The sequence below is a fragment of the Heterocephalus glaber genome, unplaced genomic scaffold (genome assembly GCF_053883595.1).
Source record: "Heterocephalus glaber isolate CG9 unplaced genomic scaffold, H.glaber_assembly_v1.0 deba00001067, whole genome shotgun sequence".
Taxonomy (NCBI): Eukaryota; Metazoa; Chordata; class Mammalia; order Rodentia; family Bathyergidae; genus Heterocephalus; species Heterocephalus glaber.
The window spans coordinates 1,359,937-1,386,658 of record NW_028258187.1 but is presented as its reverse complement, the minus strand read 5'-3'; the positions used below and the strand labels follow the sequence as shown (position 1 = coordinate 1,386,658).

The 26,722-nt window shown below is 42.4% G+C and overlaps 1 protein-coding gene and 1 pseudogene across 1 annotated transcript in view; one reads left to right on the top strand and one right to left on the bottom strand.

Annotated features, from left to right (window-relative positions):
* Disp1 (dispatched RND transporter family member 1) overlaps nucleotides 1-26,722 on the top strand; it is a 151,619-nt gene that overhangs the window by 5,581 nt on the left and 119,316 nt on the right. The window lies entirely within an intron of this gene.
* On the bottom strand, nucleotides 17,877-19,419 carry LOC101703957 (protein FAM177A1 pseudogene; annotated as a pseudogene).

Sequence of the window (26,722 nt, the reverse complement as noted above, 5' to 3'; positions counted from 1 at the left end):
TATTTAGTGCCATTTTTTTTCTCATTTATTTGCATTTCTTGTTAGCTTTGTCTTCTCCATTTATAGTACTATCCCTTAAGGCTTGATTTGAGTCAGGGCTGGTTTTGATTTGGGGTTGATGATAGTGATTAACAGTTAATGGTTATAGTGAGCTAATGGCATTGCTAGTTTGTTGGCATTGTGTAGAACTAGAAAAATAACAGTGAGGCACTTATTTTAAAATGCTGTGACATTTTAAAGAGGTTACGGGATACAGGCATCTGCTATCCCTTGCTTAAGAAAGAAAATTACCAGTTTGATTTTCACTGTATTGGTGTCTCTCAGCCAGGGTTCTCCAGAGAAGCAGAACCAGGATCACACACTCTGTACACACATGCACCTGTGTGTGTATTTCCCACAATACTTTTGTGTTAAGGAATTGGCTCAGGAATTTGTGGGGCTGGGGAGGTGTAAAATGTGTAGGTCAGGACTGGGGGCTGGACATTCAGGCAGGAATTGATTCTGCAGCCCGGAGGCAGAATTCTTTCTTCTCTGAGAAATATTAATGTTTGCTCTTTATACCTTCAACTGATTAGGTGAGTCCCACCCACATTTTTTTCTTAGTTACTGTCCTCATTGCTGAGACACAATACCCAGTACCCGCAACTTAAAGGCAGAAAGGTTTGTTTTAGCTCCCAGTTTGTAGAAGTTTCAGTCTGTAGTAAACAGGCTCCAATGTAGGACAGCATGGCAGAGGGAAATGGTAGAGGAAGTCTGTCCCTGCCATGGCAGCCAGGAAGCAGAGAGTGAAGGGAGGAGCCAGGAGTGAGATGAGCCCTTCCAGGCCACGCCCCAGTGACCGCCTCTTCTGACCAGACCCCACCTCCTAACAGCAAGTCTGCTCTAAGCCCCCATAATCCACTTGCCTTCCCAAAGCCCTGCCTATGAGCAAAGAGGTTTTGGGGGAACGTCGAGCCATAAACCCTAACACCCCCGCCCCCGGCCTCTCCAAGACTTGTGCACATCCCTTCATGGGAAAGGCATTCAGTCCATCTCTAAGCGTTGCTGAAGTCCTGACAGTTCCAGCACTGCTGAAAAGATCAAGTCTGACGGCTCCTCTGAGACAGGGCAAAGTCTTAGCTTTGAACCCTTGTAAATTTCAAAAAGAAAGCTAAACACTGCAGACATACAAGGCCTTGGGGTAATGGAGGAGAGAGAAGAATTGGGCCAAAGCAGGTGGTGAGAGTGAAGCTGGAAGTACTGGAAGCCCCAGGACGGAGGAGGAGCCAGGGGTGTGGGACACGGAGGAGAACGGGCCTCGGGGCTGCGGCCAGCAGCAGTGCCATGGGGTGGGCCGCCCTGGCCGTGCAGAGTTCGCATCTCACCACCCCTTGCCCCGGGCGGTGAGCACAGAGCTGTGGGATGCACCGTGCGCCCTGCTGGGCTTTGGTCTTGTTTTGGCCCCAAATACTCTTTATCGTCCTGTTCCTCCATTTTGCATAAGAATATTTATTCTGTGCTGTTGGATGTTGGCAATGTTTAACTTTTTAAATTTTTGATATTTTAAGGGGTGTCCAGCTAAGAGTCTGCCTTAAACTTAGAGGAGACTTCAGACTTGGTCTTTTCAGCAGTGCTGAAGCTGTTAGGGCTCTGCCAGCTCAGAGATGGAGTGAATGCCTTTCATACAAAAGGCCTTGCCTGAGTGTGCTGTCCGGGGCGGGGTGTTGTGGTTTACATCTCGAGTTCCCTGGAGGGGTTCTTGGAAAGTGTTGGATTCTGGGGACTTGAGCTGCCTTGCTGTGGAAGAGGTGGTCACAGGGGTGTGAACTGCAAGGGTTCATCTCCTGCCAGGCTCCCTGCTTTGCTCCCCACTTCCTGTCTGCCTGCCCTGAGCAGCGGTCCCTCTGCATGCCGCCTGCCGTGGGCTGAAACCTCTGCGTACTGCTAGCTGAAATAACCCTCTCCACTTTTACATGTCCCTCCGTGAGGAAGGTGGCTGAGACGTGTGGTCAGATGTCCTTCTAAGGGGCCTGTACCCTGCTGAAGATCTGCTGAGAAGGAACCTTTCTGGCAGCCTGGAAGGGCCGGACCCTGGAAGGGAGTCTGCATAATTCTGCGTGCTAGCTTTCAAATTTGAGAAATTCATGTATTTCTGTACCTGTAATAGGAGTTTGTAAAGCCTGACACAGGACTTTTGGGGGTAAAGGAATATGTTTGAATGCCTTTTTAAAAAGTAATTCTTACCTGCATTAAAAACTAATGCAATTAAGACACATTTGCCTTAATTTTTTTTTTTCCAGCGCTGGGGATGACCCAGGACCTTCACAGTGAGTTAATGTCCTCAGCCCTTTTTTATTCTTTATTTTGAGACAGGGTCTTGCTAAGTTTCAAAGTTTCCCAGCCTGGACTTGAACTTATGATCCTCCTGGCTCAGCCTCACAGAGTGCTGGGATTATTATAGGCATGTACCGCCACATCTGGCTAAACACTGAAATCTGAGCCGTAGTGATTTTGCTAAATGATTTAATACAGTTTGATTGTAAGATAGAACAACTTTGAGTTTGCAGACTTCAGTGATAAGGTTTTTGTTTCATAGTCCTGCAGCTTCTAAGTTTTGGTGGTGTATAGCAACACCGGATTTTCAGTGAGAGGTGTTGGTGGTTCCTGCCGCTAGGAAATGAATTTGTGTAGCTCATCGCTGTATTTATTCTGCAGTCCTTGGTGCACACATCTTGCAGTTTCCTCCTTTCCCCTGCCTGGTGACTTCCCCGTGTGATAATGCGCATTCTCGCCTCTCCCATGCCCCACATGTTGGAATCATCCATTTCTCTCTGTTCTGTCCCTCCACCACTTCAGTTTGCCCTGAGCACCACTTGGGCAGCGCGTTTGTTTACGTACTGACTTGATGATCCCGAGTGTTGCTCCGGCAGGTGCCATTTCAACCAGTCGATTCTTGTATCGAATAAATTTGATGAAATGGTTGTTTTTATATTTCCTGTTATCTTACAAAAATTAATGAAAAAAATATGCAATTCTTGGTCATCCTGTATTTAAATATTTGGACTGGTAAGTGGCTAACACCACCCCGTGAAATCTCCACTTGTCTTCTGTTAGCAAGTCTGAAATGATTTGGTTAGGTTAATGCAGAGTGGAATGACTGACAGTAAGTTACCTGCATTTTCAAGTGAAGCATGTAAAACTAAAAACTAAAACAAAACCCAGAAACTGTTAATTCAGAGAATGAGTGAGGGGTCTAGGATACTTAGATTATTTACTGACACTGCTGTGTAGACCTAGGGGTGGAGCCCCGCATCTGAGAGGAGATATTTCTTCTTCACGGCACTGGAGAAGAGAGTGGAGACAGAGCAGATGGGACTTTTTCACCTGGAGAGATAGGCATAGCTTCTTCCACGTTCTACTTGTCCTGGTTCCCAATAATCTCACCACGCACACGAATGTGCACATGTTTGAATACTTGTCTTAAGAAATATACTCCCTGGAAACAAGGACACAGAGGTATAATGGATGTTGGGAAATGGGAAGAAAGTGTTCACATGGGAAGGGGAACAGGGCAGGGGGCGGGGAGAAAGGAAGGGACAAGAAAAAAGTGAAAATAGAAGGAAAAATGGAAACAAAGCTGTGTACATAGGGAGGGGAGGGGGCTTGAGGGGGAGAATGAGATAAAATAAAATTTATTAAAATATACTCCCTGGTTAGTGGCAAGTTACTGTCTTATTCTGCCGTAAGATAAAGGATCCTAATTTGTAAGTGGTCAAGTCACATGTTCTTCCACAAAATGCATGATTTTGCTGTGTTTTTAGCTGCAGTATGTTTTATTGACATGATGAATTTCTCTACCAAGGACTAAAAGTCTCCAGAGACTGTTCCCCTCTTATTAAACATGCCTCTAACACTAGCTGTATATATTGGTCATACACCGTATGCCAGGCACTGTACTGGGCACTTGATGTACTGTCCAGTCCTCATAAGAACCTTATGTGAGGTAGCTACTTATATATTGCTTTTGGAGAGATTAAGTACTTTGTCCAAGTTTGTACTCTAGTGGATCTGATGCAAGTACTTTTTCTGAGTGCACATTGTTTTCTTCTACATCTCAAAGGCACCTTAAATGATTTGGTGCCATTCCTAACATAGTTTTTAGAGAATATTTGCAGCATGTTGATTCTAGTGTGTGTGTACTTCCAGAGGTGTTTTATTCCACTTGTTTTATTTCATGTGTTCTACTTTAAACTTTTGCTTAAATACTGTTTATTCATGTTTTTTCAGGGATGGCAATGTAATTAATGTAGTGTCTATTAGAGTTGAAATAGCAAAATTCGAGGTGGTGGTGCAGGTAGGGGCAGTTCACAGGAAAATTCATTTCTGCTGGAATGTGAGCTGGGGTGTGTCTCATATTACAGCATGCTGCGGGGCAGGGCTAGAAGCCAAAGCTGTGATTGCAATCCCTTCAACTCCTTTTCCTTTGCTTTGCAACCACAACTTTTTGCCAGCTGAAAAGGATAATGGAGAGTAATGATGGATTCATTCCCATCTGCTACAAAAACAGATTTTATTTGAACGGCCTCGTTGTTGTCAGACCTAGGTGGAAGCGCAGAGTGAAGTCGGCACAGCAATTCTCAGACCCCTGCTTGGGATGCCTGTCCACGTGACGCTGTCGCGCTGCCAGTTCTCAGTTGAGTCCCAAATAGCTTCTCCCTGGAGTTGGGGGTGGCATAAGAATCCAAGCATTCTTCAGAGTTTTCCCTTTTTAGTCTCAACTCAGTTTTTAGATATAAAGCTACATTCCCAGAGACTGCTTAGATTTTCATGTTGTCAAGGTCAAATGTGTGGATTTAACCAATCCACAGTGTATGCATGCATCAAAACACCTCGTTGTGTACTATTACTGTACACAGCTTTCATTTGTCAATTTAAAAAAATTTTTTTTGGTACCAGAGATCGAACTCAGGACCTTGCGCTTTCCAGGCAGGCAGTGGAACCACTGAGCTAAATCCCTGGCTCATTTGTCAATTTAAAAGTTAATTTAAAAAAGGAAGATGCATGTTCAAGTTTTAGATTTCTCTGCAGTAGACCCTGTTTCCCTGACTGAAACCGAGAGATCTAAGCCGTTCCGACTGCCTGTGTCTCTAATGTGCGGACGCCTCGGCCCTTCCCTCCGCAGTCGCACTGTTTGAGGGGCAGTTGGATTACTGTGCTTACCAACTAGCGGAGGGTTGTTTCTGTTGAGTTTGCTGTGGTTGGTTAATCCACGTGGTTGTGCCCCGAGATCACATTAGCAGCTGTGTATTACCAAGTTATTTCATTAGTCCCTTCATACTGTAACCTGGTTATTAGTAATTAGACTCCCAGTTTCCATGGAAGAGATTAGTAGTGACCTTTACACTAATAATTTCTAATGATTTAATTTGTGGATGTTTGTTATTGGGTTCTCGGCTGTGGTGTTTGGTGAACACTTTGTGGTAGGCGTGGGATTATCCACTGTCGGGCGGGTAGCTGAAGTACAATTTATTTAACCCCATTAAGGTGCTTTCTGACACTTTTGCTAGTGTCTTGTAAAAACGTTTTTAGAGAATAATTATAGGACTACTAGGAATGTTTACTATTTACTATATGCTAATCACTGTGCTAAGTGTTTACATCTGTTACATCTAACTTGCTCCTCACTGCAATCCTATTAAGGGTCATTATGCCAGTTTTGCAGATACAGACGCTGAGGTTATGAAGGCTAGCTGGCTTGCCCAAGTGGCATACTAATTATTGGAGCTGGAATCGGAGTCAGGGCTCTCTGACCTCAGCGATGTAGCCCTTGACTACTCTGCTGTTCATCAAGCTTGTGTGTTCTTTTTTATACATAATATACTCTGGTTAAAATTTCCACTTGGAAAGTCTCCCCATGTCATTTTCTATTAGTATCTGGGTATACATTCAGGATTTCCCATTTCTATTGTAATAAAACTTTCTGCTTTAGTTTTAGTGGTTGCCAGTTGGTGCCTTTAAATGTTTTCAGCATTCAGCATTTTATTCGAGGCAAGAGGATTGTGCTATTTTGATAAGTATTTGTGCTTTCATGTTGGAGGTCAGTCGTATGTATCAATTGATAAACCCCACTTTGGGGGAATTATACTTTTTTGTTTAGATTTGCTATTCAAAGATCATCTTAGAAACATACAGATTTTGTTGTTGAGACAGGGTCTCACTATGTAGTCAGGCTGGCCTTGAACTCAGTGATCCTCTTGCCTTAGCCTCCTGAGTGCTGAGATTACACCTGTGTGCCACCACACCTGGCTCAACATACAGACATTTTCTCTCTGTACAGATGGTGAAATTTTTGGAAGCATAATGTGTAGTAGAGAAAAAAATAATTTAAAATTGGTTATGAGAATCAAAAACACGGGCAGTGCACATATGGATGTTGCATTAAATATTTTCATGTGTTTTTTAGCATCAGCCTTTATAATACTGCTATTGGGAAGTACTTGATGTACTAAGCTTTTACAGAACACTACTTTTTAGAGCACAATTTCTAAATCCATAAAATAACTTCGATACAAGATGTTATTTTGTTGTCTTATATTTGGAATCCCACGCTCATTCGTAATTTTAACAAATTTTAGCAGACTGAGGTGAGCTACTCATCTTTTAGGTGACAAGAGCAGTAATCACTCCTTTCCTTTTCCTCCAGAAAGAGAAGCGGCTTAGAGAGGTCTTCATCTCCTGTGCAGTACGACTGCTTTTGTTAAGGGAGTGGCACTTGCCTTACATTGATCGTGGTCTGAGGACCTCAATGTATTTGAGCATAGCTTTGGAAGGAGTAAAGTGAGGCTCCAACGTAAGGTGATTGTATTCAGAAGCTGTGAAAGCCTTCATGAGGCCCGAGTCCGGAGGCACAGGTGACTGAGGCTGGTGCTCTGTGTCTGCCCCAGCCGCTGAAAGAGCCCTGTTGCTCGTTGAACACAGGAGGGGAGGGCTGCGCATCTGTGTCAGCTTTTGTGTCCTTGAGGTTAATTTAAGCCTGAGGTTAAAGCTTTGTGTTTTTGGTTTGTTTGTTTTTTTTTGGGTACTGGGGATTGAACTCGGGACCTTCTGCTTTCAAGGCAGGAGGCGGAACCACTGAGCTAAATCTCCAGCATTTATCTCTGTTTCTAAAGAGGAGAAAACTGAGATTTTAAAAGCAGAAGGCTGTCTGTGGCCCCAAGTCATGCATGCGGGCGGGCCTGGGCTTTCAGTTGATCCCAAGGCCTGGTTGCCTCCCACCTGTCATCTGCTTTCTTGCCTTCTGCTTGTTTTTCTTTTCTCATTCCATTTTTCTCCCCTTCACCTGTGTTGGAAAATTTGTCTTCTTTTCTCTCCTTTCTTTTTTTTTAGTGCTTACCCAAAACATGTTACAATGCATACTTATAAGTCTAATGCAAATGCTATCTTTGCCTTCTGCTTGAATAGTAAAATCACCCCCTAACATAAACTGTTACAATTTTTGCGGCTCGATCTTGAAATCCCAGAAACAGTAGTGTTGAAGTTTGCCGCCAGCACTTGGCCCGGCGGTCTTCCCTCGCCTGCCCGCCTGCCTGGGCAGCGGGAGGCTCCTGGGTCCTTCCACAGCTCCGGCTCTGTGGGGCCTGTGAGCCCCCAGGTTTTGCCTCTGCACCCTGACTCCCTCCCTTCCTCTCTCACCCTCCCTCCAGCTGGGCCGCAGAATGGTCAAAGGCCTGGGCCCCTCTGCCTTTACAGCTGACTCTCCTCTCCAGGCTTTCGCTTTCTTACTATTTTTGCCTTGGAACATTTCTCTTACTGTACTCTTGGCTCTATCATACGTTTAAAAAAAGATTTGCTCTATTTAACCCAGCATTTTTTAGGCAGTCTGCAGCCATGAATCCACATTGCTGGAATCCACAAGTCCACCTTGTCATGTCGCTCTCCTGGAGTATTTTGCTTTGACTGTGGGGGGAATAGTGGAGACTCGACCTGCTACAGTCCCGTGTGTGCCCATTCCTAGTTACTGGCCAAGCTCTTCCCCTGAGACCTAGCAAATAAACGGTGTTTGAAGGAGAAGTCAGATGGTTCCCAGGAGAACTGGAAAACCACCCTCGCTGGAGCCTTCTGTTCACTGCCTTCTCGGGGAAGCAAAAGGACAGTCGTTGAGTGACCTCCTAAGGGACACGGAGTGCTTTCCTCATACCTCATTCTGAGGTCATCTCTGTGCCTGGGGTGCCACGCTGTAAAGCTCAGGTGGAGCAGGCGCTCTCAGATGTATGACTAAGGCTGAGATTACCACGAATGTGCCAAGACTTACGTGTATTGGAATTTGCAAAGCTTGTTCTGAGGACTTAGCTTCTTAACTTTTTTTTTGAGTAGTGGCCATTGAACCCAGGGTCTTGAGCATGCTAGACAAGTGCACTCCCATTAAGCTACATCCCCATCCCTTTTTTTTTTTTTTATTTTGGGACAAAACATTTATTTGGGACTCACTAGTTTGTCCAGGGTAGCCTTGAATTTGTGATCCTCCTGCCTCAAGCCTCCTTAGTAGCAGTGATTACAGATGGGTGAGGACTTAGCTTCTTAAAGAAGCTTTAAAAAGATGATAACCTTAGTTTTCTGTAGATGAGGTTTTTAATGTGTTTCTGGAGGTATTTGGGGTTTAAGAATAAGTTTCCTTTTCTATAAAAATTTTTTACCAGAGATTTTCTTTGTGTGTTTTAATTCATTTTAAATGAAATTATTATTTGTTATCAAAATCGATGCCTGTACTAGTTTTTTCCTTTTCTTCCTCCTTTAACAGTATATTTTAGGACATCCAGAAGTAGAAAATAACTTGTGAGTATTGTTTCCTGTATTCTTTTTTTTAATATAATCTTATGTTTACCTATGTGGGATATACGTATTTTGCTTTGCTTACTAAACATTGTTAAAAATAACATTTTAGTTGAAAAGGTGCTTAAGTTTCATTTTAAAGTGAGCTTAGGTTAATGTTCTGAAGCTTTTGGTTTTCTGTGACAGACGGGGGTAGTTCAGTGCTGTGCATTTTCTGGTTAGTGCAGATCGGGGGTGGGGGCCACTGAGCCCAAGCTGAGCGCTCCTGTTGGGCTCCCACCGTGTACTCCTGCGCCTCCTCGGCCGAGGGAGCTTGTGGCTGGGTGCTGCTGCCAGCTTGGTCTTCAAGTCTTGTTGTCCTCAGAACTTGTCTGTGAAATCAAGCAGCTATTTCAAAATAGATTTTCTTTTTCCAAGTACATTTTTTGGGAGGCTCATTCCAGTGAAAAGAAGACTGCAAGCTGTGTGTGAGTATTGGGCCTTTTTCCTTCATCCTTTCTTCTCTCCCTTCCTTCCAGTTTCATTAACACGAAGTTCCGAATGCTGACGTTCTTGTAGTATTTTTTGGTTTGTCTACCTCACACCATCCTAGCCTTCAGCAGCGAGCTTGTGGGGAGGCTACCAGGCTCTTCCATTTTATAAAATCAGGCAGTGTCACAACCTGTGTGTTTGTGACCTCTGCGCTTTACTTAGGTCTGGTCTTGGTGCTTTATGTTTCAGGGTTAGTAGGGAGGGAGCCTGATCCCTAGAGTTGGTGTCTAAGTTTGTACAGCCCCCCAAAGCTGTCCTGGTGGCTCTGGCGGACCTTTCGGATTCTGATCCCTGGAAGGTTTTCAGCACATGCTTACTATTAAAATTGTCCCCGAGTCTTTTCTTTCTTTTGTAGGATATGTGTGTGTATGAGAGAGAGAGAGAGAGAGAGAGAGAGGGAGAGAGAGTCACACACATGCCTGTAGAGCGAGCCTCACAGAAGTGTGAAGTTGCAGAATGTGCTCCAGGGACCAGTTGGTTGTAGTATCCAGCATACGAGTTAGAAAGTAGAGAAGAGAGGTAAGATTGGGGGTAGACATGTAGGCCATTGCATATCATCCTGAGGGGACTCCAAAGACTGAAATAGTGAAGTAATCGATCACTCATTCAGTTCATAATTAAGTATTACTTGTGTGCCAAGTGCCAACAATGCAAAATAGTGTAGCAGACAAGAGCCCAGGCCCCAAGGGACCTGAACTTTCACGTTTGAGTCCTGACTGACTGCTCCGTGGCTCAGGGACCTGTGTGATACGTTAGTGCTGCTTATAGATAGGAATGGGTCTGTCTGTGAGGATGCATTTTTTTCAAATCACCAGATCATTGATTTTCATCAAACTTTCAAATGTTTAAGGTCTAAGAAGCTTCTATAAAAACTTTCAGTTTTGGTTACTGATATTAAGATAATGAGAAGTATTTTATCATCATTAACCAAAATTCAAGTATTTCACATAGAAGTTTTTCACTGGAGGGACTGGAGGTGCTGCTCAGCGGTTGAGCAGGTGCTTACATGTGAGAAAATCTGGGCTCAAACCTCAGTGCCAAAATAAAATAAAAAGGTATTTTTTCAGTTGAGATTTGTTTTAAATGTAGGATTGTTTTTAAGCTAATCTGATGCCTTTTGGGTACTGTTGAGTTTAGCGTTAGTTAAATTTAAAATTGAATAAATGTAAGTTATGTTAAGTGTTTTCAGTTTCAGTAAGTTATTAAGACCTGAAAGTCCTCCAGAGAAATCAGCCACTCCATCCCCCTGCGCTGTCGCTGGCGGGAGGGCGATGCTGTCTGTGTGCCTGCCTTGGAATTGAGGTTTCTTCAGCTGCTGGCCACTTTCCTCGCGTGACCTCTGCTTTGCAACTGTGAGGACTAGAGTATGAAGTGTAGGTTATGAGGTGTTCATGTCTGATGTTATGAATTGAGCTCTAAGTTCCCTTGACAGAGACTAGGCTCATTTTCCCCCGACTTTTGAGGTAGTAGGCTTAGAACTTGATGACCTGAGCTTGAATTTTGGCTCCCCCCCTTGTTTGTGTCACCCTGAGCAAGAAATGTTTTTCAAATACTTCTTTTCATTTTTTATATTCTTTTGGATCTTCTCATCCCATTCTCTCTTTTGTTTTTCATGTTTTATTACTATATTTTGTACATTTGCTTTTTTTTTGGTACCGGGGATGGAACTCGGGTCCTTGAGCTTTCGAGGCAGGCAGCGGAACCACTGAGCTACATCCCCAGCCCTCCCTTAAGTATTTTCTCTAATGCTGGTTTAGTGATCATAAATTTCTTTAAGATTTCTTTGTCAGCCCAGGATGTAGCTCAGTGGTTCCGGCGCCTGCCTTGCAAGCGCAAGGTCCGAAGTTCGATCCCCAGTACCAAAACCAAAGATTTCTTTGTTATGTAAAATCTTTACTTCTCTGACAATGTTGAAGGTTGGTTTTGGAGGCTATAGAAGTCTGTGTTGACAATTGTTTTATTTTAGGGCTTGAAAATTATTGCTTCAAGCTCTCCTGGCCTTTTAAGCTCTTTTTTTTTTTGGTACCGGGGATCGAACTCAGGACCTTGTGCTTGTGAGGCAGGTGCCAGAACCACTGAACTAAATCCCCAGCCCTCTCCTGGCCTTTTAAAGTCTGTGCTGAGGAGTCCGCTGTTACTTGTATTTGTGTAGGCTTGCCTTTATCAGTTACTTGCTGTTTTTCTCTAACAGCTTTTAGCATTCTCTCGCTCTGTTGAATTTCTGGCATTCTGAGTATGTTGGGGAGAAGGTCTTTTCTGGTCATGGCCATTTGGGGTTCTATATGCCTCTTGTACTTGAACATTGAATTCTTTCCCGGGATTTGGAAAATTTTCTGCTCTGATTTCGGTGAATACATTTAAACATTTAAAAAATATACCTTTTGAGTCTTCTTCTAATTTTTCCTTTGCTGTATGATTCTGGGTTTTCATGTTGTTTGAGTTACCTAGCAGCTGACGGGTCCAGCGTCCATGGTGTCTTGTTTCTGGGTGTCACTGAGTACATGATCTGCCACACAGCCTGTCCTCAAGTTCCAGCACTGCCCTTGCATCGTCAGATCTGCTCCCCAGGGTTTCTGCTCAAATTTTCAAATCTTGAATTTCTGCTTGATTTCTTTTCATCATTTCTAATTCTCTTCCAAAATGCTCATTCACATCTTATATTATCTTATTTAACTCAAATCAGTATTGTTTACTTCTTTAAGCTCAATGAACATTTTACTAGTTAAATCATGTATGTTTATTTAAATCTTCAAGTTTGCTGAACATCTTATGAATTTGCTTATATGTTTGTTCTTTGGTCTCTTCAAACATTTCAACCATTTGATTCTTGAGTTCTTTTCCTGTGTCCTCCTCTACTTCAGTGCAGTGAGATCAGCTGGTGAGATCAGTTAGACCAGATAAGCGCTGTCACTATTTTAGTTAAGTTTACTTCCCTGCCAAGTGGCCTTGGGTTTGGCTGTTTTGGTGTTTCCACCCCTCTTCAGCCAACTCAGGGTAGCATTTGAGTGTTTTTCGTGTCCAGCCTCCCCCCCTCCTCTGTGGGCTCTTTCTTTCCTGAGCTCCACTCAAAAAGGAGAAAGCAAACCCCCATAATGCCAATGACAGAAAGACAAACTGGATGCCAACAGACAGTCTCATCCTCTTAAGGCAAGAACTATGCCACCATCAACAACAGAAAATAAATCAGTAGTTACAATATTCAAGACAGACCAGAACAGATACCAGCATACTGTAAGAACCAGCAAAAGCCACAAATATAACACCCTTAAGGGCACAAAAGAGATCTGCAGTAATAACATAGACACAAAGATAAACTAGGTACTGAGTGCAGTAAACAGCTACTAAAAGCAGCCACTGTACCACCATCAACAATAGAAAAGAAATCAGGAATAGTAGAATAAACTAAATAGCTAAAAATTAACAGAGCTTTGTAGTAATAATAAAAATTGAGGGCATAGGGAGAGAGAAAAATGAAAGAAGTAAAATTTGAAGAAGAAAAGGAAGATGAGAGAAATGGGAGATAAATAATCCAAGTAAAGAATAAAAGAAAGTAAATAGAATTAGGTAAACGAACAGAAATAAACACAGAAGAAAGAATAAAACAGCAAACTCCTCCCCTTCCCCCAGACGGACAATCAGGAACGCGGCCCATGGCTGTGGGAGCTCGGAGCTGGGAGGAGCTCGGGTGGGTGGCTTCTTAAAGCCTGCCAGGTGGCGGCTCCCTGCACTCCCTCCGGGCGGGCGAAGCTGAGAGCTGGGCTACAGCTTCGGGCGCCTCTGCTCAGTTGCTCGCTCCCTCGGGGGGGCGGTGCTTGGGGAGCCCTGCCCAGCGGGCTGAGGGTTGGGTTGCTAGGGGTCAGACGCAGCACACAGTGAATGTTCACCGCATGAGTTTTGGGGTGATCGAAGGTGCTGTGTGGCCAGAGAGAGAAGCCAGCCCACGCGTGTAGAGCACACATTCTTACCGAGCTCTTTCCTGCTAGGTGACAAGTTTGGATGTGATTTCTTTGAGTCATTCAAGTCATCATTTTAGCCAGAAACTTCATTTTCAGAGAGCTACATAAACTTGTTATTCATACTACTGAGAGATCATGATTTTGAGATCTAGGCATCATAGATTTATTACTTTATAGGATGGTTGCTAGTTTTTGGTGATATAGTTTTTAGGAAGTTTGTAATAGAGGGTCATATTACCAACTTCATGAATGCATTTAAAGAGCCTGTGCACGTGCTCAAAACAAGTATAGATTGTTTTATAACTTTATGAGATATATTTCTCATACTATGAAAAATGTGCCCGTTGTAGGCATTGCTGTTCCACGATGTCAGTGTACTCACAGAATTGTGTGGCCATCAGCACATCTGACTTTAGACAGCTTGTAACAGCCCTGTCTGTCCACAGCCGGTCCTCATTCCCCCAGCACCTGTTCACCTTCTGCTGTGGGTTCCCCACTCTGGAATTCCCATGGGTTGTTCATACCGTAGATGGCTTGCTGTGACGGCTTCTCTCACTTAGAGCTGATGTAGTTTTTCTCTTTTTTTGGTACCGGGGATCGAACTTGCGAGGCAGGGGGAGGAACTACTGAGCTAAAACCCTGGCCCGAACTGATATATTTTCATTGTACTTTGTATTAATCTATGGGTAGTCAGAACATCCAGAGGAGAAAGGTGAAACGCTTCCGGTACCATCTCTGCTTCCTCCCACCGATGCTCCTTGAGTCTAGTTGGTGGGAGTTTCCCCGCCATACCGGAGGGGCTGTGTTTTAGTAGTTATGGAGATCATCAGTGGCAGATGAAGTAATTTCAGTGATTTATTCATTCATTCAGCTGGTCATCCATTCACATTAACCTTGTGGAAGGATGGGGATGGGTCATCATATATTTCAGAGTTCTCAGGAAAAACTACACCAAATAATTCTTTTGTCACCTTACTGAAAAAGCTGAGCCGTGCCCTTTGTCAGCAAGCATTGGCTTTTACAGTGTTGGATGCGATGTGGCACATGGTGAGGTAGTCCCCGTTCTCGGCTGGCGGTGCTGTCCCCACTTTAGCACTCAGGGCTGTGCAGCCAGAGGTGGCCGTGTATCCGTGCTGTGAGTGGCTCAGATCTGTACACACCCGGCCACGTCTGTTCTCGGCTGTTGCTTGTGTTCTGTGGACCCGGGTTAACCCTACCCTTGAATAGCTGCTGTGGGAGAGAGCTGGTCAGCGGGCGGATGCAGGCGCCCTCAGCTGCAGCGCCCCGCATGGGGCTGTTCTGAGAGTTCCGCCCGCCTGGTGCTTGTTGCTGCTATTAATTGCAGCATCTGTTTAAGCCAGCATTTACTGGGTGTTTATGATGTGTCAGCCTCCACGCAAGGCATTAACTCATTTGGTCACCTGACTCTTGACCTGTGATAGTGGCTTTGAATATTCTCGTTTTCTGGAGTAAGTAACTGAATCCAAGGTTTTATATTTGCTCATAGTTGTGTAACTAGGAAAAACAGTTGGGATTTGAACTCTTGCTGAACGCTGACAGTAGTCGTTTTTACTTGCCTTGGTGAACTTGAGTTTGCCAATTCCGTGCTGTCTTCTTGCCACTAGTCTTTTCAGTCTTGACAGTATGGTGGATTGACTAGTTGTATTTTAGTAAGGAAACATGGAAGGTGTTATTATATTATTATACAGTTTTCCATTGCCAAGTTTACATTTGCTGAAAACAAAAGAGAATGCCGTTAAACCTATTACTACATCAAAAAGTTCTATTTGACATTTGTTCATTTCGTTTTCCTGAAATAATTCTTGCATATTTTAGGCTTTAGAATAGAATCATTAATGAGTGATTTGGCAGTATTCACCCAAATATTTAATAGCATTTCTCTGGACTTATATTTTAGAAGGGTGGATTACATTGAGTTCATTTTGGTCCTTAAGATGGGGAAAGTACTTTATAATATAAAAGAACAGTGAGTACAACTGTAGTAGTACAATTTCATGGGTGTGTGGGGGGCAGTGGGGCAGGACCACTCGGCGGGTGTCCCCCGCTTCAGTGCCCGGTGCACTCTGCACCCCGATGCTCAGCTCCTTTCCTTGGCGCAGGAGTTCATGGACTTAGACCCGGAGCTGCGAGGCCCCCGCGGATTTCATCTCCCAACTCTGTGTATGAATTGTGATTGTTTAGAGTTCTCAACATTTAAAAAGTTTGTTTCTCCTATTTACAGAAATCATTATAAGTTTTTTCATTTTTATTATTAGACTTTATTTCTTAGAACAGTTTTAGGCTTCCAGAAAAATTGAGTGGAAAGTACAGATTTCCACAAATCCCGCCAGTCACTGCTTCTCCAGTTCCCCTGTTATGAAAACATTTTCCATTAGTGTAATATATTTGTTATAATTAACAAAACAATATTGATAGATTGGTATTAAAGTCCATATTTCACATTAAGATTCACATTAAGATATATGTTGTACAGTTTTATGGGTTTTGACAAATATAAAATGTTGTGTATCCACCATTGCATCGTTGCCTTAAAAATCCCATTGGTTTTTGAAGTGAAAAATAAGTCTTTTTCTACTAGCCTTTCCTTTCTGACCTTTCTGAGAAACAATTTTCTCATCTGCAGAATTGCCTTACAGTTTGGCTATTTAATGAAACAAAGAAGTTTAGATTTCTTTCCATATAAATACATGTAGATGTTTTTCATATTTATCATGCTTTTCCAGTGAAAATGTTAGCAAACAATCTTGAAAGTTCATAAAGGAAGAGGTTACTAGGTTAAGGCGAAGACCCTGCCCACAGTGCATTTATTGTTGCACAGTGTAAGAAAAGTAATGCCATGAGGCTAGTGTGTCTAATGCTGTGCGGCAGTCAGCTTTGCTGTAGAAGTTGTCCTACCACATGATGTAAGCTTTTAGGAGTATTGAACATGTAACATGCGATTACATGTGAATATTTGTATTAAGTTCATTTCATAAGTACCCTTGTCGTAATAGAAAAGTTTTTTAGTATTGTATGTGACTTAATAATTCCTCATCCTTGATATTTAAAAAAAACTTTAAAGAATTTTATTATGTGATTAAGTACTTCTCAGAAACAGATATGTTTTCTCTTTGAAAAATGGAGTTTGAAAAAATGTGAATCACTCAATAAAGTTGTAAGGATGTTTCATAGAAAATCAGGCATTGATTTAAGCTTTCCCATAAAGTTGTATATAGAAAAATATTTCTAGAGATTCCTACATAGTAAATTATTATTATTTTTTTTTCAAAATGACACAAATCATTTAATGCATTTATGAGAAATTTTATAGTTTGCATAAACAAAAATGTATAAAAATTTAAGGCATAATGAATAACTATTTAAACATTACAAACTGGCCACTGTTGGACAAGTGGTGAAAATAAAATTCAAAAAACATAAAACCCTCATAAATCACTATCTTCTACAATCAGAAGGGTTTCTAGATAAACTCTTAGGTAGCAGAACCTCTGGTTAATAACTAGCTGAGCTAAAGATGCTATTTCAAAGTTAACAAATGGGAAGAAGTTGGGCTAGCATGCTTTAGAGCTGTTAGTAAAGTATAATTTATGGTGACATTAATTACATTATCTCAAGATTGTTAAGCACTAAGTTATATAGTTTATAGCCATGAATTAAAAAGATGACCACGTACTATGAACCACCGTAGCATGAATCCATATAAACTAAAGACTCCTAAGAAAACTTTCTTTCCTAAATTCTTTAAATTTCAGTTAAAGAACTTAGTTCAAAGAGCTTCAGCTTTCAATTTCATCTTTCAACTATCAGTTGAAAAACTTGAGCTTCAGTTAAAAATTTAATTCATGTTTCTTGACAGACTTCCGCAGTAGGCCCACTGTATGTATTTTAAGTTTCTTTTACACTGTATTTTACATAAGTTTATGATTGAAAGCTTAAATGCTGTTTAGAAGGGTGTTAACATAACGATTTCTAAAAGCTCTTACAGTGTTGTTTTGGTTTGGGTTTTTTTAGTACTGGGGTTGAACCCAGGGCCATGCACATGCTAGACAAGTGCTCCACCACTGAGCTGTATCCCCAGTTCTATGAAAAAGCTTTTAAGATCAGCATTTCTACAGTATTCCAACACATTCTTTTTATCCACATTTGTAAACATCTCAAGGTTCTGTACACATATTTAGGAATATTTTCAAATTAGCTTCGTAGTATATAAATTTGTAAAGTTTACAAATAACCAAGTAGGTAGAGAAACGGCCAGCCTGGTTTAAGTAAACTGCCCTTCTTACTGTTGCTACTTAAAAATGGTGAAAGACAAGTAACTAATTTTATTGTTACTATTATTCCTTGTACAATATTTAACAGCTCTTGATAGTTAAATCTATATCTGTCTCCCAGCTCCTCACCCCCTAACTCTAGGAGTCTTTGAGGGCTGAATGAGTGATAGAAGCAAGATGCCGTGTGGATAATCAGATGTTACATTAATTTATTCCACAACCAGTGTTAACTTTATGATCAAAGCTTATTTTAATAACTGCTGAAAAATACAAGATTAAGTGACTTGCATTAAAAAATGGAAACCCATATTAATATTGGTGTAATAAATACTTCTCCATAAAATACTTATTCTCAATGAACTCAAAAAGTGCTTCCATCACGCTCATTTTATTACATACTCAGTGAACCATCCTTAGTGGAAATGAACAGATATATTAAATTAAAGCTTAAAATGTAAGGCATAACATGAGAAAATGTAAGAGGTGAATCTTCATTTTAATCTGAAATTATAGGATTACTGGCTCCAGTTAGCTTTAATCAACAGTTTACTTTTTTCTCTTTATAAATGCACAAATAACAGATGAGCTTGCTAATTTAACTCTTCTTAATTTATTAAGGCCTTAACCTTTTTTTATAAGGATCATTTTAAAATTAAAACATTGGGCTGAGGGTGTAGCTCAGGGGTAAAGTGCCTGCTAGCATGCCCTGGGTTTGATCCCCAGCACTAACCCCCAAAAAAGAAAAGCTAAGGCACTAATTCAATACACAGTGAAAGCAGAGTAGAAATATCCAAACTTCAGACCCAACTTTTTCTAAGCCTAACAATGAAGAAACTTTTCCTTTCCAGATAAGTTAATAATTTAAAATATAAATAATTGCTTTAAGTTCTACTGAATAGAGAATGTGAAAGTTCCTGGTACAAAAGAAGTTTAGCATTTGAAGTCTGATAGTCATTTCATTCTGTGGTGGAACAGAGCCTGGACTTTGCCTTCTGTAAGAACTTCACAGTCTTCCTCCATTTCAAAATTCAGATTCGCAGACGAAGTGGATACCACTGTTTATGGTTGATCTGTCTGAACAGGGGAATTAGCTTGTGTCTACTCTGCTGGAATTGTCTTTCTGCTTCTTCAGACATCCTGCTTTCTTCTTCTTCTTCCTCCTCCTCCTCCTTCTTACCCGGTAATACTCATCAACGGCATATGGGTGTTTTGGGGTGCTGATGCCCAAAGCAGATGCAGTCTTCTCTCCAAGAAAGTCACGCACTGAAAGGGCTGACGTGGCGGCCCGAAGCATGTAAAGCCACAAGTAGGGACCCCAGGCAAGTGTTGTCGGATCAGCAGTGGGCAAAACATCTTTCTTTTCTAGGCCCTCAACTTCATCTTCATCTGTGCTGCATTCTTCCATTGTTTTGCCACTAACAAAGTGGATGACTCTCCTTGGGACTTTCTTCTTTTTTCCTATGACTCCTAGCTCTGCATTTTCAAAGCCTCTTTCGTTGCTCATCAGCGGCGCCGAGGCCCCGAACGCAGCGCCTGATGCCAACACGGCACGGCGTGGGTCCCTTGCACACAGCCTGCGGCTCCCGCTCCGCCGTCCTCCCGGCCACCAGGCTCCTGGTGAGACCGGGAAATGGTCGATAAGCCCAGTTCCATATTCCGGCTCCCCGCCCAGTTGCTGGCGGAGTGGCCGCATGGGAAGAGGGACTCCTACATAGTAAATTGTTGATACACGCTCATTTTAGAAATAAAAATTAGTTACCATTTAATTGGCTTGTTAGACTTTTAAATTTAATTGTAAGAGAATAAAACTTAGTAACAGTTCAAATAAACAATTAAGCTATTTGTTTGCTATTTTCTTTCTAATTGCCTGGAAAGTAATGCGCTTTATTAGATAACCATGTTATAAATCTATTTTTTAAATTTCTGTATTTTTTGCTTTTCATATGTGTTATTGAATAAGAACTTTTGATGAAACCTTTACAAAAATCATTATCCAAAGCATCATTGTTCATCATAGCAGAAGGCTACCTGAGTATCTATCAAGGGATGACTACATAAACAAAGTTTTATACAAAGGAATATTATTAGCCCTAAAAGGAACAAATTCTGATGCCTGGTACAGCAGGAATGAATCTCGGGCTTTTGCTGAGACGAGTTAGCTCATTGCTTGTTTCAGCTGCTCAGAGTGTGCGAGGGAGACGCCTGATCCTTACCAGCTGCTCCTCAAAGGGTTGTAGGTGTAAAACTCTTTTCTTGGCTAGGCGGGTGAAAGCCATTATATTAGAGAGGAGGCGAGCGTCAGAGTGCTAAGCTGGGGATGAAAGTGCCAGTCTGAGGCTGTGAGAGCAACCACAGATTTGCCAAGGAGGGGAGAGGCAAGCTGCTTGTTTAAAATGCCTTCTGTGTTCTCAGAATGATGGGGGATTTCTTGATATCAAACACAGTGTTGGTTTCTTTGCAGGTCAGCCATCAGGGCGAGGCTGTGTCTCACATGCTCTCCCTGAGGACTGAGCCCCGAGGGCAGTGGGAAGGAGTGTGGTTGGCTGCCTTACCCCTGTTATCCCACTGTCAGCTGGGCTTTGCGTCCTGTTCAGGGAGGTTCTTCAACCCAAAAGTGAGGACAGCAGTGAAAGCCCATCTCTGTATGGAGTTAATACTGTGTATAGTTATATATACCAGGAGTTAAATGCTGTCTATTTAGTTAAGCACTTCATATACACAGCATGTTTTCAGCAAAGTACTGATAAGTGTAATGTAAAGGTTACCCTAGTTCCTGATCAATCATGGGCAGAGATTTTATCTTATTTATCATTGTGACATGTACAGCATAGTGCCAGAAATATATAAATACTATTAAGAAATGTTAGATGAATGAATAAGTGAATATGTACCAATCTATGGTGTGAGATAAATACCATTTTCATTTGTAAATCTTTTTTCTATGAACAATGTTTTATTTGCTGTCCTACATATTTGACTCCTTTTACCCAGCTGGTAAACATTACAGCTGGGATTCGAACCTGTGTCTGGATTCCAAAGTTTACATGCTTCACTACTAGACTAGGAAGACTCCTGCTTTAAACAAGTACAAGCTCTGAAACTTATTTCCAACTCCAGAAGGCTGCCCTAACTGGTAGGGCTTATTTTATTATTTACAGTATATTTTTAAAAAAATGGAATTTCCTAACTCATATTCACTATATTTGTTTTTTGTCATCAAACTATTTAATGATTATGCCCTTATTTTAAGTTATAATTATTATAAGCATATTTGATATTTATGATAATATATTGATAAAGTATTAATATTGGTAAAGTTTGGCATTATTTCAAAGTGTAATGGTTTAGTGTGTACAACTCTTGGGTGCTTTAACTTCTTTTTTTTTTGGTACTGGGAATCGAACTCTGGACCTTACGCTTGTGAGGCAGGCAGCAGCACCACTGAGCTAAGTCCCCGGTCCTTTAACTTCTTGGTATTGGTAAAATGCTCTTTTAAGTTTCAGAGGAGAAATGGGGGTAAGATCCAGAAAGACTGGTTTTTTAGACTGAAATTTCGCTATTAATTTATTTGTATTAGGTACCTAAACTTATTTTGACTCTAATAATGCCTTGTTCTGCTGATTATTTTCATACTTGAGGAATTTTTGCCACTTCCCCAGCTCCGTGGTCCAGGAGCATGTGTGAAGACTCACAGTCTAGTCTAGCTGGTTTGATGTTTTGCACACCAAGACACTCAGATTCACATTTTATTTATTGCCATTTGCAGCTCCTCTTTGAAGTGCTCTTAGGGTATCTATTAGTTCTTTGCTTGCTTAAAGACCCCAGATAGCCCAATGAAAGAAGGAAATATAGTATCTAAGATCATGGAGACATCTGCTAAACAACAACAGACCAACCAAGAGACCTGCCCAGTGCACACGCTTTGTGGCTGCAGCAGAAGGGTTGCTCATGGACAGAGCACTATGTCCTTCAGGAGTCCTGCTGAGGACAGAGGGAGGCATGGCTGTACTTTTTGACTGTGCCTCCCCCTCTTTCCAGAAGTAGCTAGTACTTTTGCACATAGAGTAATAGGTGGAAATTGGTTGATATTAAAGATTGAAAACAGCAGCCAATGATTGTGGCAGTGTTCTGTATGCAGTACAGAATATTTAGTATGAAGTGTAGCCCTTGGGTATGGTTTTGTAGTCATACACTGAGGAACAGTTTCATAAATACTTTCCAAAACACACACACACATATGTCAGCACACGTGCTCTGGGGAGTGAGTGTCTTACTCACTTTTGTGTTGGCACGCACAGCTCAGAGGAGGAGAGGTTTATTCTGGCTCACAGTTACAGTCCACGGCCAGCTGGCTTGAGTAGAAAGCATGGCAGAGGAGCGCAGTGTTGGAAAGCTGTTCCCAGCATGACAACCAGGAGATAGAGGGTGGGAAGCATGTGCACTCCTTCAGCCCACGCCCAGGACCCCTTTTACCAGACCCCCTCCTAACAGCAAGTCGTCTGTGGCACTCCCATGATTCAGTCACCTTCCAAAGCCCAGCTATGAGTGCACGAGGCCTTTGGGGGCACTGTGATCCATACCACAACAGGGAGTCATCGTGTACATTCATTTATAAGTGGTGGTAAGAAGCCTGTAGTAATAAAAACTGGCTTAGTTTTGTTCCCTGTGTTTTCTTTTTAATTCAGAACTTTTTCTTTTTTCTTAATCTTTTGGTTATCTGATGAACTTTGTGCACTACTCACTACTCTTTGAGTAATAAAGCTATACTCTTTTAATAGTGGATCTGTTATTTTCATGAGATTTCAGAATAATGGCCCATTAAGGATGTACCAATATTGGTTCGTGGATAGTTAGTAAATGGACTTTAGGGAATGACATTAGAAATGGTTAGAAAGTTGAGGTGCAATGAATCTGTGTAACCTAGGACCTTGCACTTGAAGACATGCTATTTATGAAGGACTCTTAATCTCGCTACTTGATATATAATGATAGAATGCTAAATTTCATTAATTCCAACTGATGGGGGAGCCATGCAAATCCAACCTAGTGTAAAAATCATTTGCATGTGTGTGTGTGTGTGTGGTATCGGGGATTGAAACCAGGGCCTTGTGATTACCAGGCAAGCATTCTTACCATTGAGCTACATCGCCAGCCCTTTTTACTTTTTAATTTTTTTTTTTGGTACCAGGGATTGAACTCCGGTCCTTCCACTTGCAAGGCAGGTGTCGGAACCACTGAGCTAAATCCCCAGCCCGTCCTTTTTATTTTTTCAGACAGGATCTCTGAGTTGCCCAGCCTGGCCTCAAATTTGTTATTCTCTTGCCTCAGCCTCCTGAGTGGTTGGGATTATAGGTATATGCCACTGTGCCTGGCAGACACAGACAGCTTTTAAAGAAATACAATTTTATCACTGTAAACACTGTATCTAAAATTATACTAACAAAGTAGTCCATATTGGAAGATTCTGGTTGGAAATTCTTTGAAGAATAAATAACAGTAACTTGTAATTAGTTCAAGTTGCAAATACATAGGTACTTCTGAAATAATTGAAATTACTTAAAAGCATTTCTCTGAGAAGTTTTAGCTTTCCTTATAAGAATTTTATTTTATTTATCCTCGAGGGTGGGCTGAGGCAGAAGTGCTTCCACAAGTCTGTAGAAGCAAAAGTGGCAAGAAAAGCAGGTGGATGCCGCCGCCTTTGCGGTCGCACTGAACGTTCGGTGTGGGGCACATGCCTTGGAGCTGTGCGCAGGGCCTGGCCAAGGCACCGTGGGACTGCAGTGCCTTTAAAGGGCCGCCTTTTTACATGCTGAGGGTTTGTCTCTGGGCTCTGCCAGAGTAGCTCATTCTCCAGCGTTTGCTTTTACATTTTTAAAATAGCATTTAATTTGTTCCCTGAAGTCCCGTCATATCGGTAGTCCTTATAGACGGTAACAGACCTGGGGAGTTGGAGTTCCTCCCACTCCCTTCTGGCTTCCTCTGGTACTTTATATTCCTTTATGGGTCAAAAAGCATAGTGGTGTCACCTCATTTTGTAGGAATGGGGAGGCAAGGTGAAGGTTAAGTGGCTTGTGTAAGGAATGAAGAGGAGGTGGCTTTCAAGTGTGGCTCAGAAACTAGGAGTTTGGTATTTTTATAGGAAGAAATATGATGGTTAATTGAGCAGACTTTCTGAATTAAACTTTTTAATCCTTGATTTACACTTAAGTATTAAGTCTTTCAAGTATATCTATATCAGTACCGACTAATCTGCCTTTAGTTATATAATGGATAGCCGATCTAGCCTTTCCTTTCAGAAAATCCTGGATGTACTAGACCGTTAAAACACATTCCCCCATTTGGTGTTCATTAGTGTTGTAACTGAAACAAAAACATTTTAATGGCCAACCCCAGAGTATTTTGAAGTTAGTGTAACTTTGCTGGGAAGGTATTTAAGCTTTAGTATCAGTTGCAAATAGGCCATGAGCCAATTTTCAAAGCTGTTTCTAAGTAAGACTGAGTTTTTCTGAATACAAAATATACATTATATGGGACTATGCCATGTGGCAAGGAAGCAGAATGAAACAGTTACAATTCTTGTCATATCAGTAACTACTTCCCTCCCCTGGCAGTTCTGGGATGGATTCCCAGGGTCTTCACTGAGCCACACCCACTGCCTTTAAAAATTTGATTTTGAGACAAGGTCTCACCCGGTCTGGACTTTTTGGTGGAGACCGGAGTGACAAGAAGGGCCCAGCCCAGTGACCATCTGAGGAAAGAGGCCGAGGGCCCCGATGGCAGTGCGGCTGGCAGAGAGGGCTGGGCTGTGGAGACCTAGGGTGCAGTTTGGGCCTCCTGGGTGATGAAAGGCCTCTCGAGGGTTGGCTTGTTTCCTTGCCGTCTCAAGGGAGAGGTTCCTGTCCTAGGTTCTTTTCAAGTCAACCTGATTAGCATATAATTTCTGTGAGATAAGGTGTGCTCATTTTATTGTATTTTATTTATTTATTTATTTTTTTGGCACCGGGGATCAAACTTGGGACTTTGCGCTTTTGAGGCAGGCGCCGGAACCACTGAGCTAAATCCCCGGCCCAAGTGTGCTCATTTTAAGTGTACACTTGCAGGCATTTTGAAAAATCTTTACAGCCACGTAGCTACGACCACCACAGGCAAGATACGGAAGGTCTCCGTGGCCCTGGAAGTCCCTTCTGCCCGGGCCCCTCCCCTCTGGTGGGGGTGGAGCACACATCCAGGGCCTCACACCTGTGAGCTGCCTCCCCGTCTTAGCATTCTTTCTTACATCAGCCTGGGCAAGCACTGCTGTGTCATTATCGACTAGTTTTAATACACATGTCGTCACATAGTATCAGCTAGCGTTCACTAGAGTGACAGATTTAGTATCAGATATATATATGATTTACAAGGTTGGCTGTGTTTGTTCCATACTTAAGATCATTGTGGCCCATCATAAAAGAGAAACCCAGCTTTGAAGCACGTCCTGTCTTTTGCCCTTAACCGTGTGAAAAATACCAGTTACTGAAACTGAGAAGAGTGAGGTTACTTGTAGACCTAGCATTCATACAAAGAGGCACTTTAAATGAAAATCGTGCTGAGATGCAACAGACCAAATCTGTATAACATAAACTTTATAAGATCAGTGTAGCTAAAGAAATGTATCTACAACTTGGAAAGGCAGCTTTAACAAAATAGCATTGTTAAAAACAGCTAAGTGAAACAGCTGGCAGCAGTCAGGCAGTACTGAGGCAGGAGGTGGGTGGGGCGAGGGCCTGGGGCGAGTGCAAATGAGCGTCCGTGGACTGTTACAGGGTGTGTTTTGGGGGCTCTTGATACTATTCTAAGGCACATGAAGTATTTTGGCAAAATTACAGAGTTCTCAAAAATTAAAGGCCTAAACTACCATTTCAGCTTGAATGAAGATCGCGACAGTTTCAGATCTCACTTGAGAGCATCGTTTAGGATCTGGAACAGTGTCTGTTAAGAAAGACGATATATTTTAGTGTCTCTTTGATTATTAGGGAATTGTCCTTAGAGGGAGCAAACCGCAGAGGCCTGCAGATCCTTTCAGAGGCAGAGGCAGATTTCGGCAGGCATCGCTGCTGAGGTTGGAAGACAGCTTTGTTTCCGTCCGGGCTGTCACAGAAGGGCTGTTAGGCAGAGAGATGCACAGGCCTCTGCCTGAGCGAGGAGGTGGACGACCTGGCCCGGGATGCTGCCATTTGGTTCCAGTGTGAACACGTGGGAAACACTCAGCATCACCAGAGTCTCGGGAGAAGCCGGGGGTGCAGGCAGGGACGTTGAGCACGTGCAGACAGTCTCTCCTCATGCATTTCCCTCCATCTTCTCTGCTCTGCTCACCTTATGTCTTTGTTCACTTCCATATAGTTTTATAATCCTTCCACTGATTCTCTATTCCACCAGCTCTGTATTCTGTCCCCCCCAACCCGTGTATCCTCCCATTTTACTTGATGTTTTATCATCGCTTTAAATTTCCCTTCCTCTGGAAGACCTGCGCTTTCATCTTGCTTTCAGAGATGTGCCTCTGCCTCCTGGACTCCTGCCTAATCCAAGCTCCTTCGTGTCCTTCAGAGGCCTCAGCACCTCTGAGATTGGACACAAATTTCCACACTTGTGCTTTTGTAGGGAGTGGCGCCAGAGTTTCTCCCCGGGTGCCAGTGAGAGTGTCCTGAACGCTGCAGGACTGGTCGCCGCTGGTGCCCAGGCTGGGGCTGCCCTCCCGAAGCTGGCTGGGTGGCCTGTTGGCCTCGGGTCTCACTGGAGTTAGGCACTACGTTTCTCACACACAGGTGCTGCTCCCTGCTGTGTCTGCTCAGTGGCAGAGCCGCACGCCACCCTTGTCATGAAGGGCTGCACCTGGCCCATTTGGTCATTGCTCACTGGGTGTGTAGTAGCCTTGTTTCTTAAAAATGTTTTCAGTTTCAGAGATGCAACACTGTGCATTCCCACAGTCATTTTTCTCAGCTTTAGATAGTCATAACAAATGCTCAGCTCAATTTAAAACAAGGCAGATATTTCTCATTTTAATTTTGTTTTGTTTTGTTTTTTTAATGTGAAATGCCCAAGCCAACTTGGAACCAAAGCATCCAGTATTTACAAGCCAATTGTCTAGTGAAAAATGAA